At 35.5% G+C, this 14,048-nt stretch overlaps 1 protein-coding gene and 1 pseudogene across 13 annotated transcripts in view; both read right to left on the bottom strand.

Moving 5' to 3' along the window:
• ROBO2 (roundabout guidance receptor 2) overlaps positions 1-14,048 on the bottom strand; it is a 1,629,349-nt gene that overhangs the window by 395,959 nt on the left and 1,219,342 nt on the right. The window lies entirely within an intron of this gene.
• LOC123826898 lies at positions 6,395-6,808 on the bottom strand (annotated as a pseudogene).

Raw genomic sequence — 14,048 nt, 5'->3', positions numbered from 1 at the left:
GTATTTTCCTGAATCTCATCGACAATCTGAAATGTCTTCCCTTTCAAAGGTGATTTTAGTTTTGGGAAAAGCCAGAAGTCGCAGGATGCCAAATCTGGGCTGTTGCTGGGCTGTTGAGTCACCTGAGAGATTTGATGTTTCGCCAAAAAAACCCTGCAGCAGATGTGAGGTATGAGTGGGCTCACTATTGTGGTGAAGCTGCCAATCATCAGTTGCCCATAGCTATGACCTTCTAAATCATTCAAATAGGTTCCATGAAGGAATGTTCAAGCTTAACCTAAAATTTGATACAGTTTCATTGCTCTACAGGTTCAGTCATTTTGAATGCAATGGCCATACAGTACACATGCTCACTCAATGGTGTCTATAGCCCCAAATGACTAATACAGTGAAGTCATTGCTCACACATGCACATTCCAATCCACTCTCCTTGGCTGCCAGGTTACACTGAGGTCCCTCAAACCATTCTTGTTATGTTAACAATGATAGGACTATTTCTGGACAGACCTCGTATATTATTCTGGCATAAGTCCAGAATTATATTGAAAATGATGAGGCAATTCAAGTCAACAGACATTTATGAACATTCCACTGGATTCTGGGAAAGGGGATCATGAGTCAAACAAAGAATAATAATAAATATTTTGAGTTTATAATCTACTGGAAGTCATATACATACAAATTATTGACAAAAAAACCTTCCAAAGTCAAGAAGAACTGAATGAATCTGATTATAAATCTTATTGCTGAAGGAGGCTTTTTGATGAGAAAAGAGAGTAAACACAAAGACAGTGAGATAGATAAGTACAAGAAATATTTGGAGGAAAAGCAGGGACACTATGTGACTATACTTACAATTGAGAACAAGAAATACAGAGACCAGGCTGGAAAGTGTAAACCAAAATTAATGTTGTACTGTGATAGTTAAAAGCATTTCTCAGAGCAAAAGGAGATGCAGCCTGGGAGACAGATTCAAGTACCATCCTAAATTGTGTTCCCCCCAAGCAAAAAGGGAGGCTAACTTTTTTTTTAATTGATTTGAGAGACAGAGAGGGAGAGAAAGAGAGAAACATCAGTTTCTTGTTCCACTTATTTATATATTCATTGGTCAATTCTCCAGCCTTGGCATAGCAAGAGAATGCTCTAACCAACTGAAGTACCTAGCCAGGTTGCTACCTTTTATAGTGAAATTTCCCACCCAGGTTCTCAATTAGGTCCATTTTATGCAAATGAAGTATCCAAATTATCCAGTTCAAATTGAAAGGGCAGGTTTCCATCCATTGGCAGAAAGATAAACCCATGCCCTGGCTGGTGGGGCTCAGTCGGTTTGGCATCATATGCCAAGCGAAAGGTCACAGTTCTATTTGCAGTCAGGGCACATGCCTGGGTTTCCGATTTGGTCCCTGGTCAGGGTGTGGGCGAGAGGCAATGGATCGATGTCTCTCTTTGTCATCAATGTTCCTCTCCCTCTCTTTTTCCCTCCCTTCCCCATCTCTAAAAGTAAATAAATAAAATTGAGTGAGCGAGAGAGAGAGAGAGAGAGAGAGACAGAGACAGAGACAGAGAGAGAGACCCAGGGTTTTCCAGCAGTGGTTGACTCAGACCATGTAAATAAGCGGGTGCAGTAAGGGAAGCCTAGAGTTCTATCTGAGAGTACATGAGGAGCCCCTGTCAGCAACTGGCCATGAGACTATTGATACTTAAAAAATTTTGGCCTTTAATTGACCATGGGAGTCCATCTCAGCAGGTAATTTCCTTCCCAGGATTCACATCAAATGAATCTTTCTTCTCAGGGTCCGCAAAAGGAAACAGAAAACTTATGGAAAGCCATGTGATGGAATGCTGTGTGATAAAACCCTATTTTATGAGTCCTAAACTTGGGCAATGGTAAAGGGAAGACAAATGAAATAATAGTTTCCAGAAACTTGCAAAAAATAAAATCAAGCGATTGATGGAACTGAAGTGCCTCTGAATATTCTAGCACAGGTTGTAGAGAGATAGCAATGTCATTAATTACACTTATAACCTTACAAGGAATAGATAATAAAGGTGGAGTTGGGTGTGTAAAAAAATCATACACTGAGTAGTTTTTAAGATTAATTTACTTATTTTTAGAGAAAGGGGAAGGAAAGGAGAGAGAGAGAGAGAGAGAGAGAGAGAGAGACAGAGATCAATGTGTGCTTGCCTCTCATGCACACCCTACTGGGGACCTGGCCCACAACCCAGGCAAGTGCACTAACTGAGAATCCAATGTGAGACCCTTTGGTTCTCAGGCTAGCATTCAATCCACTAAGCCACACCAGACAGGGCCAAACATTATTTTTAAATACCTGCTGGTTAAATAGCTGCAGTATTTGATATAACCACTATATGATATGCAGGGATATCCAATTGGTCCAGGGTACAGAGAGTGGAGACAAAGAGTGATTAAGATGGTCCAGTCAATCAACAAAGACTTAATTTAGTTACTGTGTTTATTGTTTAGGGTCATGGTGATAAATATTACATAGGCTCAACCCCCAAGGAATTAAAAGAAAATATATGTAAATAGTTATCTAAATTGCAAGGAAGAATATGATGTCTTGTAATATAATATGCTATGAGATGAAAATGATAAAATTCTCTCTACTGGGAGGGATGAGCACTTGGGAGGATACGGGTGAGAGTAGCCAAGAATAGCTCGGAAAGCCCAGAAGTAGGAAACATGGTACAAGGGAGAGGGAGTGGCTCCCTTGTTCCTAGGTCTTGTATGGAAAGAACCTGGAAGATCTTAATTGCCATGCTAGGAAGTCTGTGCTTGAATCTCTAGCAAACATGAAGTTGGTGAAGTCTTTTAATTAAGATATCTGGTATCAATATATAAATGTTTTGAGAAATAAATACCAGAGCAAGGCAGAGAGCCATTTATACACTAGTCCAGGACAGAGATAATGGAAGCCCAAACCAAGGAAGTTTCAGTACTCATACGAAAAGAAGACAGACAGGACATAACAGACAAAGGTCTTGACTACTGAGTATTTGTAAGTAGCAATGGAAAGAGATCTTGACCAAATATTTAATGAAAGGGAATAACCAAATATCCTTGTAGAGCTTGGATCATAAATAAGAGAGAATGCTGATACCACTAATATGAAATAGAATACAGAGAATGCAAAAGCCTTGGGAGAGAAGGCAGGGTATTAAAATCGGGCCAGAAGAGAGTTAACTCTGAGGCTGTAGGAGAATGAGAAGCATCAAAGTTAGAGAGAGCAGGGAGCCAAGAACACCTATATTGCAGGTATTTTCTGCTATAATGACCGCCTCCTCTGACATCAATGGTGTCTCCCTCGGTCCAGAATCATTCTCTGTAGCATGAACGTGTGCCATGTTTAAGAAGCCTCATATCTCTATTAGATTTTAGGGCCAACTTTTGGAAAGAAGTTATGCTCATTTTCTCTATCTTTTCATTTACCATTGCTTCAATCTGTTTTCCAGCACATGTTGGAAGCTGTTCTTTTGAGATCTGTCATTCTCATGTCTGCCTTTACACTTGCTCTTTCCCCCTCCAGGATTCCTCTTACCTTGGTTCTATAGGGCCACCTCTCTTTCAGTTTCAACTAAATGTAACCCACTAAGAGACGACATTCCTGACCAGGCCAGATGAAGAGCTCTCCCTCCTCCAGTCAATCTCTGTACCATTGCTTTATTATATTTTTCCAAAGGATATAACCACCCACTGTTTTCAATTCTATTATTTATATGTTTCCTAACTCACTTTCTCTCTCTCCACCAGCATGCAACTCCAGGAGAGCTGGGCATTTTCTTTCTCAGTCACCTCTGTATCCCCTGTTGCTCTAACATTGTCTGACTCATCGACAAGCATGCGATAAGTAGTGACTGAAAGAAAAATCAATGTAGTTGGGAAAGAAAGAATAACACAACAAGGTTGAAGACCAAATGAAGACCACTAGAGCAGAATATTAGTGAAATCAAGAGAAGAGAAATATTCTAGGAGGATTGGATGGTCATTGATTTGAAAGCTACAGAGAACAAAGACTGATTAAAATATTAAAGATGTTCAGCAGAGCCATGAGGATGGAGACTGGGATAATCCACTTCCATGATGTGTCTTGATGAGAGAGTGAGTGGGAGTAAGTAATCAGTATAGGAAAAACAGAGGTATGAGAGAAAGGCATAAAGGACAAAATGACACTGCAGAGAAGGGTGACAGGATAAAAGATAAAACACCAGTTCAGGGTTTCATGCTGGGACAGTTTGGAAGCAAGCCTCTCCTTGAAGCTGTATAGAAAGAGAAAAATTCAAGCTATCATATTAAGAATGTATAGATAGAAACAGGTAAAAGATTCTAGCATGGTCACTTCTATTTTAAAAACTCAAACAATAGAGTAGAGCATAGCATTAAAGCACCTAATAAAGAGTAAGAGAAACCAATCAGGGTTCCAAGGGTTTGTTTCCTTTTTTTTTAAAGATTTTCCTCATTTATTTTTAGAGACGGGAGGTAGGGAGAAAGAGAGGGAAAGAAACACTAATGTGTGGATGACTCCCACATACCCAGCTCCCGTGGACCTAGCTCCCAACCCAGGCATGTTCCCTGACTGGGAATCAAACTGGCAACCTTTTGGTTCACAGGCCGGAGCTCAATCCACTGAGCCTTCAACCCTGAGGCTCTTGCCACCAACAAATTATGTGAGCCTATGGAATGGGATGCTTCCTCACTACTGAGAAAGTAATTCACAATTTATGTAAAGCAACATTTTAACCAGACATTCCAAGCACATGCTCAATCACACAAATTATTTTCTTGTATTAATGAAAAATCAAATTGTATAATTAATACAAACTTTAGAAGCATGCTTAAAATACAATATTAAATCAAATTCTAGAGAAACTAACAGCTCAACAAAGGCAATGATTTTCATCAAAAAGGTAAGAAAAGAATGATTTTGCATTTAAAAATCTTAATTTTAAGGAAAGCCAGAAATTGTTGTCTGGAGTATTACCAATTGATTGTTCAATGTTTTTTCTTGGCTTAGAAAGGCCTGTGCTTTAGGAGATGAAGTTTCTCAATAGTTCATGTGGCAGTCAATCTGTCCATTGTTTCATAAACAGAGTTTGAAGAGAACAGCTAAAACATTTTTCAGATAAATATTTTAAGATTTGCTTGAAGAATTCTAATAGAAAAGTAAACTAATGTAAAATTAATATATTTCTAATAAATAGTTTGACATATCCAACTCTAGTACTATTGTTGGTTTAATTTTCTTTTCCCCATTGCCTTTGGCGGGCCTATTGCCATCAAAGACATCCAGGTTAACATTACATTTGTAGTGTAACTTGCTTCTATCATTGTTGTTATATTTTTAAAAGCAGTCTTATATGGATGATTCAAGTAAACTCTAGAGTTCTCTGAGGCAGCCAAAGGATATATTTCCCAACACCAGGGAGAAATTGCTTAATATAACTCAAGCTTTTTATTTGCCAGATAATGCAATAATTTTATTATTATACAAATTATCTTACACCTTCAACCACTAAAAGTAAGAAAACCAGGTTAAACAATTTTTATTATTATACAATAGCTCTGAAGTAAAAAAAAATCTTACTGTTATCATACAGGGAATTCTCAATACAAACTGCTAGGAAAAACAGTAACCTCCTGATTCCAGTGGGTTGAAATATATTCCACATAAAAGGCACAAAGATATACAACACTAGGGAAGGATGGGAGGGCCTGGCTCAGCAACAAGCACAGAACTCCACTGTTTATTCTATTACTCAAGAGGGATCCAACTCGGCCAATTCATTTAACTTTCCCAAGCTTTAGTTTATTTATTTATTCAATAGTTTTAACAATACATATGATGCTTTTCTCTGGGATGTTTCTGAAAAGCAAATTAGATAATGCACCTAAAACAATCCCAAACAATACATAGTTACATAATATAAATTAATGTCGTTATTATGTACACACAATAACCAATAGGTGTGTTTGTGTCAGTCTGTGTCTTTTGAGACTAGTGTATTACACAAACCATGATGTAGGCTTAGACGTTAAAATCAGTTCTCAAATGTGAAAACAGCTTCTGGGAGAGATTCATTTTATTGTTTTAGCAGACAGCTTATCGCCAAAGCATGCCAAATGAAACCAGCATATAGACTTTATGTTGAGTCACATTTACATATTGCATGAGAACTAAAAATGACTAACCCAGCTATTTTAAAATTTGTATCCCATCAGCTATTGTTGGATTGATTAGAAGGTTAACCTGTACTTCAGAATTTCAACAAAGTAACTCAACTCAAGAGAACAGAAGTAATTAGGTCCTTCTTGTTTTGTTTTATTTTTATTTTTAAAACAAGCTCCAGTCAGTTTTCTAAAAAAAATCTGCACAATTTAATTTTCACCAATCTGTTCTGGAATGTTTCTAATGATACCAGAATCACCTGGATCATTGATGGCCAGCCAGTGTGCATACTCTGCAGTATTTTCCACACGCTGTGTCCAGTTCAATATCAAGACCACTGCTTTGATAGACACCAGCTTTGGCCAACATGGCATAGCAATCTATATCAGATTCACTCAAGGATGAACAGTTTTTGATGAAGCTAACCAGTTTTACTTTGTCTTGTCTGTTCATTTCCAGACTATCTGCACCTCCTCCATGTACCTTCTGTACTTCATAATAAGTTGCAGTCTAAACTTGATCAACTAAAGTGACTTGTTTGTCCTTTTGTGTGGCCACCATCTTCCTGCCCTAGGTGAGGAATGGCTCCCAACGAAGAGCAGCCATCCAGATAGGCCTGTCATGGACTCATTTCATTTTTTCTCTCTGGATTTTATAAAATTTTATTTTTAATCATGCAAGTAAAATTTTAAAATTAAAAATAAATACATATATATTTTTGTGTGCATGGATTACAGTATCTGTCCTCCAAGTTACTTAATGAAAACCCTCAATAAAATCCTGGAATTATTGCTAATTTGATTCCAACAACACAGAGAAAATATTGCTATCAGTAAATGAGTGGATCAAAAAACTGGGGTACATTTACACAATGGAATACTACTCAGCAGAAAGAAAGAAGGGACTTCTTCTTTCAGCATAGATGGAATTGGAGAGCATTATGCTAAGTGAAATAAGCCAGCCAGTGAAAGACAAATACCATATGATCTCACCTATAAGTGGAACCTAATCAACAAAACAAACAAGCAAGCAAAATAGAACCAGAGACACTGAAATGAAGAACAAACTGACAGTAACTAGAGGGCAGGGGGGAGGAGGATAATGGGGGAAAGAAGGAAGGGTCATCAAGGAACATGTATAAAGGACCCATGGACAAAGTCAAAGGAAGAGTAAGGCTGAAGGTGGGAGGTATGGGTAGGTGGGATGGGGGAAAGTGGTGTTGGGCAAGTGGAGACAACTATACTTGAAGAACAATAAAAAAAGAAGCATTTTAGTTGTATGCTTTACCAATTATTTGAGTCCTTGTTACATAATTTGTTAATTATTAAAAATATTGTTGGATTTAACTTGACAAAATCTGGTTTCTTTCTTACACACATCTACACCCATTAACATTTATATCAACATATGATATAAAATATTTGTTATGTCTGTTTGCAAGAGTGAAGTAATAGAGCTCATAAAATAAAGCTCTGCATACATACAAAACTAGTTTCACTATTTTGACTGACTTGACAGTCAATGGCAGTCAGTATAAGGCATCTGATAGAACAATCAGGTTATTTGAATGACTTGAGAAGATAGTATAACCTGTTTCCTCTCCCTCCTCTACCCCTATATGCCACCTCAACTTGATCCAACCCATCAATCAAATACATCACATTCAAACTAGTTTGTACATGCAGACATTAGCTTGGGCAGAATTATTGAGTGCCATTAAAAACAAAAAGAGTACCATCATTACAAAACTTCAGCTCTTTGCTGTGTGTTATTTTTAACTTATTCTTTCCTTAGGAATGAGCTGTGTCAGAATGTCTGCCCATTAGCCCTAGAAAGTCATCAAATCTCTAATTATTTTACCAATATCCTATTTCAGGGGTCAAGGGTATCACAATAAAGTTTTTCAATAATTCCCTTTTTGTAAATCATGTTCAAATGCATTTATGCCAGTGAAATAATCTATTTGAAAGTATTTTTCTTAGCTGTCCTAAATGGAATAAGATATAAAGTACACTGACAAAATTTTAAATCTAAGTGTTATATGAATATTTATAAAGATATTTTTAACTGAGGTTTATGACCACCTTAATATATAAAATGTCATTTTAGTAACTATTTATTTTAATTTTTGCTTATATAGTTAAAATACTTTGATTATTATAAACTTATACCTGAAACATACTTGTTATTAACCAATGCTACCCTTTAATTTGATTTTCAATTTTTTTAAAATAAAATAGACATGATCACTGAAAAATTACTTGATTACTAAGAGATTACCTTTGTTCACCACAAAAAAATTTAAAAAAGAAACACAGAACCTATGTCTTCCACTACTGTAAAAACAAAATTTTAAGGCTAACACTTTTTAGTAAAAAACAAGTTTGCTTTTAAGGTGATTTTTTTTTCATTGTATAAAATGGTCAAGAGTTTGTTGAATAAAATTAGTTATGTTGGCATCGCAATTCAAGATGTTTAAGGTTGGCACTACTCATTTTTAACTGAGCAATCTTGTCCTTTTCGATCAAAACCATACAAGGAGTCAGAAGGACACACGTGGAGGCAGGTTTACTTCAGCTGATCCTTACACAGTTTCTCGGATGGACATTTGAGGGCAGGCACCAGTAGCTCCGAGCTGCATAAGTGCAGCAAAAACAAGGTAAGGAAGAGAACGTAGGAAAGGAAGACAGTGGGGAGGTGGAGAGAAAGTGTGGAGGAAAACTTCTATCAAATGAAATCTAACATTATGAAAATTAAAGAAAATACATGAAATTAATCTAAGAAAAGAAAGGGGAAGGCAACAACCAGGAGGAAGAAAATGCTCATTAGAACAGACCTGATAGGGCAGCAATTTTCAACCTTTTTCATCTCATGGCACACATAAAGTAATCACTAAAATACCACATCACACTAAAAAATACATTTTTGTAAGTCTGACAAAAAATAGGTAGAATATTGATTCATGCACATCAGACGGCTCTTGTTGTATTGGCTGTTGTCATTTTTTAATTTGACAATCTAAGGGAAAAGAGGTCAGTGCCCCTGACTAAATAGGCAGGTACTGCATGTTTTAAAAATTCCTGTGGTGCACCGGTGAGCCCCTTGGGGCACACTAGTTGAAAATCACTATGATAGGGTCATCTTGATTGAGAACAGCAATTTCTTCCTGTGTGTTTGCTTATTTGTGAATGAAAAACAAATGGTTATTCCAGTCAAAATAATCTTAATTTAATTTGTTTTTTGTTTGTGTGTGTATATATATATATATATAAATGTTTTGATGAGTATAGCATTACTTTAAAAAGAATTCATATTATATTATTTCTTATAATTAATGAAATAGAACTATATCTCCAAATTTTCATATCAATAAATTTACAGGTGATAAAGACAACAGAAATCGTTGGCTTAACAGAGTCTCATACTGTATTACTCTATTCTAATAAAATGACTGTCTCTACATTCACAAGAAATGCTGTCCTAAATGAAGTATCATGGACATCTTATGATAAAATTTGCCTAGCAAAAAAACACATATAGAAATTATATTTCTGTTGAAAGTAAAGCAATTTTTTGTGTTTATAGCTTTTTAAGTATCATTATAAGCTTACAAGTATTAATTTAGTTTCAATGAAATAATCATTTTTAAACTATTAAGTATATTTTAATACACTATTACACATAATCATCTCATGGTGAATATGCTCATAATTCATTTAGATGTACATAGTATTCCCAGATCTCTATCTCCTCAATAAATTATTTTTTTAAAAAATCAGGTTAATCAAAAATGACCCACACAGAGCTTTATTTAATTTATTACAGAATTTATTAAAAAGAGTTGCCATGGCTGCAAATATACTAAAGAAATTGCACTTTGAAGAACAAAAACATAAAAAAAAAAAGAAGAAGATTTCACACAGCTGGAGCAAATACTGAAGATGAGTTTCCTCTGAGCAAAAGAATACAAAAGCTGTCAAAAAGAATAAAACAAGGCTTTTTAAATGATTACATTATGCAAAATTTACTGAATTGGAATCCATTAATGAAAGCGAAACTGGGGGAAATATTCTTGAAAAAAATTCATTCTTTGTTTTCAATAGAATAAAATATGAGCTGAGTAGCCACCATTACTCTATATCTTCCATTAAAAAATAAAGTGCCTACAATTAATTTCATTAATTTTGTAAGGAAAAGTCTATATATATTTTGTCAGATGCCTACTGAACTATCTAGTACTGAAATGAAATGCTTTAATATACTTCAGAGTGAATAAAAGGAGGAATAGATTAAAAATTGTAGCAAATTATTAGTTATAGTAAGAATCTAGGTCATGGTTATATGTCAGATTATTATGCTGTTTTCTCTAAGTTTGTATATATTTAAAAACTGTCATAATAAAAAGCAAGGAAAAAGACACTTTAATAACAAATTAGACTACTTATGTTTAATCTGTACCTAAAGCTGTACCTGTTCTATATTTATGGAAACTTGAGCAACCGACTGCTATTTATTAATCTTGCAGGCCACTGTCAGGGATCTTCCCTAGGGAAAAAATAAGTGTCTAGTAATATAAAGTGTATGTTGCCTTGAATCCAGATGGTCAAAATTTCAAATGGATTCTCCTGTATTTTCTCGAACTAAAATCCTTTCTATGATTTTAGTAGAAAAACATCTAAAGTGAGAAAATAAATTCATGAGCTTAGCTTTTTCAAATACTTCCCATGAAGTCAAATGATAAAAAAAAATAGAATAAGCTCTAGAAGTTATACAGACTTACTTCAAAAGTACAGTAGGTACAATTGTCATTATGACCCATAATGGTAGCCCCAAAACACTATATGACTACAGTTCAAAGGATAGTAAATGTTCTCTGTTTTTTGTCATTTACTTTCTAAGGCTATAAGGATTTCTCAGCAAATGGTTAAGGCCAGAATGACACTTGGCACAACCTTAAACTAGCCAAATATCTTTTTCCCTAAGTATTCCATAAAATCTATATTTTTCTTAATCAGGCTATTCTCCAGTTCTGACAGTCAAATCTTTCTGGTTTGTGAAAAAGCGTGCCTACTGTGTTTGGATTTGGACTACGTGGTAAGTAAATTCATAAATTTGCAGAATTCAAAACTGCTTTGACTCTCTTCTAGTAAAGGAGCTGTGTCCCCACGGGCATTACAGTGCTTCGAAACACACCAGTGACCAGTGTTAGAGGACACGGTTTACAACTGGCAGTGGGAGTGCTTTCAAGATCATAGGTTAGAGATACTTCAACTCTAGCAGACCATCTCAAACACAGAAGTAGCACTGCCTCACTTACACAAATTTAGAAGGATGAACCTGTAAATCAATTCCAATAGCAAAAATATACATTTATCTCCTTTAAAACATTTGAACAGAAGTGAGAATGCCACATATAAATACATATATGGACTATTATGGGGAACCCATCCATTCATAGAATAACAAAATAAAATTCCAAGCTAACTATATCAGTTTGATATAATTGCATTGAAGTACACAAATAAACAAAACTAGAAGAAAGACAAAACAAGGTGTTTCTCTTCTCTGGCTGTAATAAAATGCTGTTCTGACTTCTAGTATGATCTGCATATAAGCAAAGTCTAAGTCTCATTTTCCCAAAGTGATTTTTTTAATGTTCAAGGGTTAAATATGTTGGGGCAACTCAGTTGAAACAACATAGCACAGATATCTTTACTACATTTTGCAGAGAGTATAAAATACAAAATTTAATCATGTATTTATAGGAGAAAGTAGAGTAGGCAACATATGACTCAGTAACCCTTCAGTCAAGGAATGAAGAACAGAGTAGGCAGGTATAGATGATTAGTATTCTGCAGGACACAGTTTTGGAGAATGTGGGTCTAAACCTCAAAGAAGCAAGTTAACATCAAATACATCACGTTTGTTTGTTTGTTAGTTAGCTCAATGCCTAACTGAGTTATTTCTTTCTCTTAGAAAAGCAAGCTAACAATATTCAGTCTCAATATCCATGAAATACGAATATTTTGTGTGTTGAATTATCGAAGCAACTGTTATAAAAAAGTTGAGCCCTTTCTAATATGAAATATCAGTGAAGGTATCCTGAAATTCTTTTCAAGGCCTCTTTTTTGAAAGTTTAAAATCCATTCTTTATAGTTGAACTATTAAAGCCCACAGAATCATCTTCATAAGTGAAACATAGCTTTAATTAAAGTAGATTCACCTAAACTTTCAGCTTGTTCAAGGGTAAGAGCTTTGACGGTGAATAAAACAGAAAGTGAAGGCTTCTGTGTATTGTACACCTCAATGATCTTGGAAATCATTTTCCCAGGGTAGAAGGGGAAGAGGTCACACATACATTCTATTTGATTCTATTTTGACAGGGTGAAGTGTATTACCAAAACAACAGTTCATACATATTTAAAGAGGGAGGAAAGCACTCCTTGGGAGCTACAGCTTTAAGTGCTTTCGACACCAGATGTCTGCTTTTTAATGGGTCTTCTTATTTAGGAGATGAAAATGAAATTAGGAGTAGACCACATTTTCCCATAGAACAAATGTGCATATCGCATGGAACAAATGGACCAATCGCCACACTGAACATCAGCTTAAAATAAAGAAAAAGTGGTTAATTGGGAAAATATTTTAAATAAAAAGGCAAATTTAATGTGTAAATGCATTTACATGAAAATAAAGTTTCTAAAAGTGGTTGTTTTCAATGACCTTAAAAATTTCAGGAGAATAAACCAATAAAGATCATCTGAAAGGAAAAACAAAACATGCTTTGCAAACTAATTCACTCTTACTTGATGGTTCTTACATTCCGTTATATTGAAAAATGGTAAAAAATTTTAAAAACCTTTTAGAAAAATATTTCATTTCTTTAATACTCAGTGCTTTCCAGTTTGAAAATCTTCCATGATGTTCAAATTATTCTGATAGCAAGCTATTGGTAACATATAACCCGTTGGGGAAACACACACACCAAACTGGTGAGATAAGGATCTTTTGGCAGATGCTGTTCTCGATGCTTTATTCTTCATGTTGAGAATATTTCCTTATCAGTTTGTGTGCGTGTGTGTGTGTGTGTGTGTGTATCTTATCTACCTCCAGTGTCTCTCTCCCCCTTTCTCTCTCTCCCCCAGATTGACCTTCCTGTACATCTTATAGTTCATCCTACAGAGCGACCCTATAATAAAAATGAAGATTTCCCAATCAGTGCTATTCAGGTACCAATTCACTGGGACATGTAAAAATATGGCCATTTGGACAGTTTATATACATAAACCTTTTCCACTTAGGGTTTTGGACAGGAGGTTAAAGTAAGATAGAATATTAATATCCTGAATATCTATTTTCTAAAATGCATATGTTGGACAACAACTGTTTATCTTCACAGAATCTCCTTCTTTTGCGAACTCCTATTCTGTAACTCCTGCCCAAACTGCCAAGTTTTCACATGTCCCAGTGGATTGGTGCATGAACAGGCACTTGATTGGGCAGTCTTCATTTTTATTACAGGGTCACTCTGTTGGATGAGCTATAAGAAGATGTGTAAGAGAGAGAAAGAGACACTGGAGGTAGACAGGACACACACACACACACACACACAAAAGACATATAGGGTCTGAATCCTGGTGTTAGGCTCAGCTTTCATCCTGTGCTTTGGATCAGTGATAAGCTACTAGATATACAACAAAAGCCCTCTTTAGCTTAAACTGGTTGAATTTCTGTTATATTTAACAAAAGACTACCAAGTTATATAATTTAACCCTATAACACTCACTTTAAGAAAGGAAATACCTTTAGCCTACCCTGAAACTGGTCTGAGTGCTGGGATTCCAGCTCACAGAGCCACACTGC

The sequence above is a fragment of the Phyllostomus hastatus genome, unplaced genomic scaffold (genome assembly GCF_019186645.2).
Source record: "Phyllostomus hastatus isolate PE091 unplaced genomic scaffold, TTU_PhHast_1.1 phas_contig_86, whole genome shotgun sequence".
NCBI lineage: Eukaryota > Metazoa > Chordata > Mammalia > Chiroptera > Phyllostomidae > Phyllostomus > Phyllostomus hastatus.
This window is presented reverse-complemented; position numbering and strand designations above follow the sequence as displayed.